Here is an 8,991-nt window from a genome sequence, read left to right as displayed (position 1 = left end):
ATTAAAGTTCATATATACTTTTAATTTTTTCTAAAACGATATTAATATATGAATATATATTAAGATCTTAATTTATGAACATATATTAAATGAGAGTTTATATTCATACAATTTTATAATCATTTGTATCTTGTTATAAGAAAAACAAAATTCATTCATTGATCACGTGATTCCAAAGTGGGATTTTTTTTTACATTTTCAGTAATTTATCGTCATTTTTTTTTAAATATCACATAAGAGAAAAACTAAGTTTTTTATTATATAGTTGATGTGATTGTTTAATTTCTTTTGATAATACAAAATTAAAAAAATGAGAAAAATATAAGAACTGTTATCAAATCTTTGTTATTCATAATCATCAATTGTCATTATCATATATATGTTAATCATATTAGGTAATTTTCTATTTTTTATTTTAAAAAAAAATTGAGAATATTCTTTTATACATTAGTAATCAATTTAACAGTTAGTTAAATAAAAAAATATAATATATATTAGAATGAGCCAACCTATTTTCTTAAAATTTATAAGGATTATTATGGTGATGACACGTGACTATATAAAAAAATGTTACGGAGAGAAACCCTAATATGACTAGATTAATATAATTAACTCTCTCTCTATATATATATATGTAAAGAGTTCGTGTATATTCTACTGTCTCTTATGCAAGCAAGCAGAATTGTAATCTTGAATGAAAAATAGATGTTTTAATTTTTGTTTTAAAATTATAGCGGATTATTTTTTGATAGGTCTGAAAGAAACGTAAGCACTTTAGATAAGCTTTGTCTAAGCAATTGTTTGTATTTATCTTCTAATTAATTCTTTCTGTGTTCCTTTTTTTAATGTTATTAGTTCTACAAAGTTTTAGTCTTTAACCTACTACATCCACACAAAAAATCTTACTACATCCACGAGTTCGTCCAAAAATGTGTTAGTAAATATGTGTATTGATTCTTGTTATAGGTTAAACTATATAAGCAATCGAGTTATAAAACCCCGCAATGTTTGATTCCTTTATTTATTCCGAATCTTAGGTTTTGAATGGTAATAACGGATTGAATGGTCGGAACAATCGATATAACTGTGGTGTGGTTTTAACAGTTATAAAAACATAGAAATATATAATATACGTAGAAATTTTTGTTACTCTCGATTGCGGTGCAATGTGGTGCGGATTATAATATTCGTAACCTTAGGATACTCTTGTCACGGGTATTTATGCGTTAAACAGGAAGTAGTAAAATTAATAATCTCATGGATAGGACTGGGCAAATAAACCGAATCCAAAAATCCGAACCAAATCCGATCCGATAAAAATGAATCTGAATCGATCCGAACCCGACATAAATACCGAATGGATCTTGTTTTTTGGTATTTCGGATTATGGGTATTATCCGAACCGAACCAGAATTTAAATGGATATCCGATAGAACCCGAAACATTCAAAACCCTAGAAAGGTCTTATACCAAATATGATCTCAATTCCTAATATGTGTTCAAAATACATTAAGATATATTGAATATCTAAAATATTTATGTATTACATAAATATTGGTGGTTCTATTATATGAAGGTTGATGGTTAAAGGTGGCTGTTAAATTTTGAAATACTTAGATTTAGATTTTGTTTTCATTAAACAATGTTTCTCATTTCATGAGGTCGTGGTTTTCATTTTATGATTTTATTTATTTAGTTTTCTTTTATCAATAAATATGTTTTCCTTTCGTTTAATTTTGAATGATCATGGTTGATGTTCGTTTCTTAATTTTAAATCGATTTTACTTATGTTTTAGTTATAAAGAGGTACAAATTAGGTATTTGAAACAAAAACAAACCAATTTTACTTAGGTTTTGGTTACAAAATAGGTACAAATCAGATATTTTTAAACCGAAAAACTGATTGGGACCCGAAACCGAAAGTACATTAGGTTGTACCGGTTCTTTGAAGATTTACTAACCCCGACCCGAACCCGATAGAACCCGAATCGATACCGAACCGAACTTTCAAATAATCCGAATGAAACTGATTTTGATAAACCCGAAAAACCGAAACCCGATTGGATAAAACCGAAACCCGATTGGGACCCCGAATGCCCATGCCTACTCATGGATAATGAATGTGAAAGAACGTGTTGCATTATGTCATGTTCGCTTTTCTTGACTGGTGTGAAAAGCTATTTTATTCCCATCATATTTTATTCCCATCATAATTTTCGGCAGATTAGTTGTTGACCAAACAATAAGTTCAGTAGATGTTCAGCATCAAAGGTAGTTATTTTTCCTAATAACATTACTCTCTCTTGATACATTAAAATAATAAATACCTAATTTATCTATTATTTTTTGGTTTTTGATAACAAGAACAATCATCAGATGGTGTATTGTATATATACCTGATTGAATATGACAATGATGCTAACAAAATAATATAGATGTGGGTTCTATTGTCCAAGTACTTGTCAATAAGTATTATAAATAAATTACATCATTGATCAAAAAAAAATTACATCAATGAGAATTTAGAAAATTAATAAGGGAAATTTGCACCTACGTACAAATGTACAACTATAAACAAATTATTATTAACAAACTAACCATAGCAATTACATGGCTATGATATAACATATTAGATTTTGTTTATAAAATCTTAATAATCAATAAGGATATTAAACAAAATCTTAATAATCAATAAAGATATTAATAATAAATTAATTTTTACTATTCATTTGAATCTTACTTTTTAGTTATAACAACATTTGATATGAAAAGTCTAAAAACAAATCCTACTAAAAGTTTTAAAATATTTTTATAAAAACAATGCATTAATAAAATTTAAATTAGTAATATAATATTACCATAATTTAATATAATTAAAAAATTTATCATAAAAAGTTTAAAAAATTCTATGCTATTTTGAAATCTTTATAATTATAATCTATATTATATTAAAGTAGAAGTAATATATGAATTAAATATAAAATACATTAAATTGGTAAATTAATATTTTTAAGATATTTTATATAAATAATTATTTATCTTCCACTGATAAAACAGGTTAAAATTCTTGAACAATGTAGTATTTTTATATAAAAACTATAATTATTAAAATATGTTAAATTTTTATATTTACAACTATATATTATCTTTTTGTTTATTTTGAAACTCACAACAATATTTATCTAAAAAGATTATATACAAAATATAATAGTATATAATTAACATTTAGTTCATGTATTATTTACAAAATATACCGTTAGAAAACTTTCAAAATTTAATAATCATTAAATATATTAATGAAAAATCAATTTAAATTAAGTTTAATATTTGCTTTAGCTATAACAAAAATATGTTGAAAAAATAAAATGCTTACCAAACAATCCAATTTTTTATAAAATGAAGTAACAAAAAAAAAGTCATAATATTCCAAACTCAAAATCATTGTGTAATTTTTCAAATTTCTCTTGGACAAATGTATAATTTGAAAATAAATATCCGAAACCCAAAATGATAGTATTCCAACTTTAAAACCATAGATGCTAAAGTGCAACTTTGAAATTCAATAATAAAAATATATGTTGTTAGAAAGTAATATAATTTCTTGAAATCTTATTGAATAACAAAAAAAAAAAAAATATAATACCATAACATCCAAAGATATTTACCCAAATAATATGATAGATGCTACAATACATAATATTACTAAAAACATGTATATATTTAAACTGAAAATTTTATTTATTTATATGATTCTATAAAATACTAAAAATGATAGATGTTAAAGTATATTTTTTAAAACACAACATGAAATTATAAATTGTTCTAAACAAATATCTTTTCTAGTATAACTAAATAATTTTTAAAAACGATACTGTATGCAATAACAATTAATGACGATTAAATCTATAATAAAAATCACTAAATATTAGCAATATCGAATAACAAATCTAAACAGTAAAATTATAGAATTACATACTCTCTCCGTTTCAAAACTATACATGTTTTAAAATTCTCATACTTTTTAGTAAAACATATTAAAAGTTACTAATAAATGTATAGTTTTCTATAATTTTATATTTTCTATATTTTTAAACCAGTAGAACTTTACAAAATACAATTAATGTTTTTGAACTTCACAATTTTTTATTATTAGTTAAAAAATTACACTCAGCTCTAGCGGTTCGCAATCCACAAACCAAAAAATATAAAAGATGTATCTTTTTGAAACAAAAAAAAATTCTATGTATGTTTTCGAAATGGAAGGAGTAATATATAACACTAAAAATGTAAATCATAAGTATATATATATAAAAAAAGAAAATATCTGCGTGGAAAAATATCAAAGCTTAAAAATCACAAGTTTATGTAATATTAAATATATATGATAAAATTAATAAAAATTCTTAAAATATTATCAGATATTTTGTGTTTTTTACGTTACGTACATGTCTACTAGTTCAACCATGGATCTGAGTCAAATATGGAAATACTTTTTAAAAGTCAAACATTATTTTAAAAAAACTTTAAAATTATATGTTTTCTAATAAAAAGTTATAAATTCATTTAAATCACTGTTGAAAAATTATTTGTTCTATTTCTTTTTTTTTGAAAAAAAAAACATAAAACTCAATTGTTGTGATTTAAAACAAAAATAGTGGTAATATGTAAATCAATTTTGGATCAATAATTGGAAAAAAGCGCGGATCAAAATATAATACATGTTTTAAAATTTTCATATTTTTAATAAAACATATTAAAATTTAGTAATAAATGTATAATTTTCTATAATTTTATATTTTCTATATTTTTAAATGAATATAACTTTACAAAATACAATTAATGTTTTTGAATTTCACAATTTTTCATTATTAGTTAAAAAAAATTGTACTGAAAATATAAAATATGTATCTTTTTCAAACAAAAAAAAAATCTATCCATGTTTTTGAAAGGGAGGGAGTAATATATAATACTAAAAATGTAAAGCATAAGTGGTTTAGAAGGTTAGTTACTTATTATAAAGTTGTAGTATCTGTTGTTGTATGTTACCCTGTTGTGAGTTCTAGTATCCGGAGATATCTCTGTTTTCCTCCGGTTCAGTTGACCACGGAAAGATTTGTTATCCGTTGGTGTTGTGTTGATTTCAAGTTGTTGTATTGGACTCAAGTTTTTAATGAAAATCTGTTGACGGAAAAAAAAAGTGAAGCATAAGGGCATCTCTAATGGTTGGTTTCATTTTTTGCTTCAAAATTGTACTTTATTCAAAATGAAGCAAGAAATAAAGCACATCTTCTCCAATGGTTTGCTTCATTTTTTTTTTGTAAAAGGAATATTTTAAGAATATTTTTTATCTCTTTTATCATTAATTATTAATAACACTCTATACTTTTTTATATTTGCTAATTTTACCCAACTATTTTGTTTTAACAATAATCCAACATAATTTTTATAGATTCAACATTATCATATAAAATTATTACACATAATAAAGAAAAACAATACTAGATTTTATAAAGAAGCACCAGCCATATATCTTTCCCACAAATGATCAATTAAATCGTTGCGAAGTGCGAAATGAGCGTCTTTATCTTTAATTCTTCTAAATCGCGCCAAAAACTCTTGGAAACGAATATGATCATGATCTTCGGTATCAACCTCCGTAGGTGGAACTTCTCTATTGACTTCAATTGGTGCTTCGAGATCACGCTCATCCTCAATTATCATATTATGTAAAATAATACATGTAGTCATTATATCATGTATCACATCTTTTTTCCAAAACCGAACTGGTCCTTTCACAATTGCAAAACGTAACTCTAAATGCACGTTCCACATCTTTCCGACATGCTTCTTGTTGCGTAGCAAAATATTACTTTTTGGACCTATTGGCTCATGAATAGTTTGTACTATGGTAGACCATTTTGGATATATACTATCGGCCAAATAATACCCATACTATAATTGTTTCCTTGAATGATAAAATGAACAGGAGGTGCAATACCTTGAGCAAGTCCGATCAGTTCTGGTCTCGTGTGGCAGAAGCTTACGAGATTGGAAAAAAAACACCTTGGAAGAAGGAAATAAAAAACTATTGGAGGAATTGAAGAAGACAAGCGAACAAAGACAACACTATTTGGAAATTCAAAGTAGGAATTATGCTTTGAAAAAACATAAAGAAGAAAACAAAATTTTGTTTTGTGATGTTAACTCCATAAAAGATCCTAAAGTTCGTGCTTACATGCAATCTCAAAAAAATCGGATTTTATTGGAGAGGAGTGAAGAACAACAAGCTCAACAACTTCCTCAAACATCAACTTCATTTGTGCAATTTTTTAATAATCTTAGTGGATCAGGAAGTGATTTAACAGATTATTAAGTATCATTTTATGTTGTAATAAATATTTTATGTTTAGTTTGGTGTTATCAATCATGTATTTTACTTTTATATTAATAATTTAATGTTATCTTTCATTTAATATATGTTTTTAAATATTTAATATTATAAATTAAATAAATTTATATAATAAATAAATATTAAAAAGTTAATTGAGTTATATTGATTAACTTATTTTATTTTAACAAAAAATAAGAACAAGCAAAAGTTAAGGACTAATTTATAATTTAGAAAGTTCAGCTTCAAAAATGAAGCAATGAACAGTATTGTTTTAAATTTGAAGCAGTACTGTTCATTATTTCATTTTAAAGCAAGAAATGAATCACCATTAGAGTAAAAGTTACTTCAAAATGAAGCAAAAAGTGAAAAATGAAGCATTATTGGAGATGGTCTAAGTATCTGCACGGAAAAAAAATTTTGTGCCATCTTCTCTAATCCTTCCTACTAGCCACCGCTTAACCTTTTTCGATATCTCTCTCCGGGGGTCAGTGTTTCTCACCGCCACCGTGGGAGAGAACCTCTATGTTTGCTTTACTGTTCAACCATCACTCTGCTAGATATTTTATGCGAGTTTCGGCCTGAGCCGTGGTCATGCAGTCTCTGGGGGTTGCGCCAGGCTTGTCTTCTGGTTTCTGGTTTTCGTCAGGTCTTGGTTCTATCCTGGCTCTCCTCGTTTGAGGAAAACGAGTAGAATAGTGATGTGTCAATTAGTTCTGTAGCTCCGTCTTTTAGATTCTCTGGTGAGTTTCATCCATGTTTGGTCTGTAGCAGTGTGGTTTTCTTTTTCAATTAGTTCTGTCGGTTTCTTTCTGTCTGGAGTATAGATATCGAGGGCGTCTCAATTCCGATTTGCTGCGGCTGCTGTCAGAAACTGTTCCACTTCTCTGTTATCAAAGTCTATTTGGATTGGTGATGGTTGTGGCCTGTTTTGTTTTCGTCGCTAGTGTTTCTTTTCGTCTGTGCCTGAGGTTTTTAAAGTTGGTTATCCACTTTTGGATTAACTGGTCTCTGTTGGTGGGAGGATGTTCTTCAGAAGTGATGTGGTTCTTGTTGATCTCGGTATGGTTGTGGCCTGTTTTTCTTTTTCTGTTTCCGCCTTTCCTCCGTGTTTGGTAACTGGTTTTGCTATTTGTGGATTTGAATCTTGGTTCTTTTGGAAGATCCTGGTGGTAGTGAAGGTTCGGTTTGAGGTTGCTTTCTCTTGTTTTTGGAAAACAATTGGTTGCTCTTTCGCCTAATTTATGCATGAAACGGATCTCCCGATTTCTATTTCAAGGATAAAAGTGTTTTCTGATTTAATTCTTTTGATCTATGGTTTCACTCTTTCATGTGCATTTTTGTTAAGGTGATAACTAGCTGTCCATATTGTGAACTCACGGGCGCAAAACTTTATATATTATAAATGGATCATATATTGCATAGAATAGTACGATTCGTAACGTTAGGACAGTTTTCTCATGTCTTTTTTTTTTGTTTAACCTGGGGGTATCCCAGGCCCAGAAGGCCCAGACTAATCCCCAAGGGGAAGGAATGCCCACGGATAGACGCCCCTCCCAGTTTTTCAAATGGGCCGAAAGCATGGCCCATATCCGTGTGGGTGACAAGAGCGTTGCAAGGTAGTTCCCTCCGGCGTGGATCGAACCCCCTACCTGGATGCAGGCGGGGACCCGTCCTAACCATTGGGCTACAACGTCTTGTCAATTTTCTCATGTCTTTTTACATGATTACTTTGTGCTACATTTATCATATTATTTGAATTTATGCAACCTTTACAACGTGTATCTAACTGATTATGCAAACATTTTTTCTCTTTTATGCTAGCATAACCTCCAAAAATGGTGAAATCAATTTATAAATGAAATATACATGTATATTAAATATTTACTTTTTTGGTGAAATTATTAAATATTTACTTGGATAGACTATACTTCTTTTAATAGTTTTATACACATAATATTTTGTTCTATAAACGTGGTTGTATTCATCAGTATCGTACATTACGTTGAATGCATTTACACATGTAATAAGGTTAAAATCGCGCAGAATCTATGATCAAATATGGTTGGTCCTGAAATTTTGGGGGCCTGAAATCATTTTTATGTAAATTTTCTTTTTACAAATTTTGGGGCTTAAAAATATTTTTTGGAAGTTTAAGTCTATGTAATTTTTTTCAAAACTTTTGAGAACCCGTAACGAATGTTTCACTAGGCATGGCTCAGAACTGTTTCTGCAAATATCACATCCTTATCGTGGTTATTAGGGTTTCACTAGTTGAAATTCAACGGTTGCTGGTGTTGTTATGAGAATTCGCTTGTGGTTCATTAACTATCAAGCGATTTATACAATTGATACAATAGTTAAATATTTTTTTACGTTTGTATGACATCTGTGACTGGTTGATTATAAAATATTGTTAAATTTTAACATATTATAACATTATAAAATATAAAAATACGCTATTATGATAAAATATAATACTTATTAATATAATATAATTAATTATAATATTATGATTATTTATTTAATTTTTAATGTAGATGAAAGTTAAAATTTCAATAAAATTTGTTACGAAGATTTATATTAAATTTTTTAAAATAATA

General features: G+C 27.3%; 1 long non-coding RNA gene across 1 annotated transcript; it reads left to right on the top strand.

Moving 5' to 3' along the window:
- The first annotated feature begins 6,684 nt into the window (after window positions 1-6,684).
- On the top strand, window positions 6,685-8,204 carry LOC130499661 (uncharacterized). Its single transcript, XR_008938545.1, has 2 exons — window positions 6,685-7,450; window positions 7,886-8,204. It is a non-coding gene; the product is annotated as an uncharacterized LOC130499661 (long non-coding RNA).
- Window positions 8,205-8,991: the final 787 nt, after the last annotated feature.

The sequence above is a fragment of the Raphanus sativus genome, chromosome 9 (genome assembly GCF_000801105.2).
Source record: "Raphanus sativus cultivar WK10039 chromosome 9, ASM80110v3, whole genome shotgun sequence".
Taxonomy (NCBI): Eukaryota; Viridiplantae; Streptophyta; class Magnoliopsida; order Brassicales; family Brassicaceae; genus Raphanus; species Raphanus sativus.
Note: the sequence above shows the minus strand (reverse complement) of the source record. Positions and strands in the feature narration are given on the sequence as shown.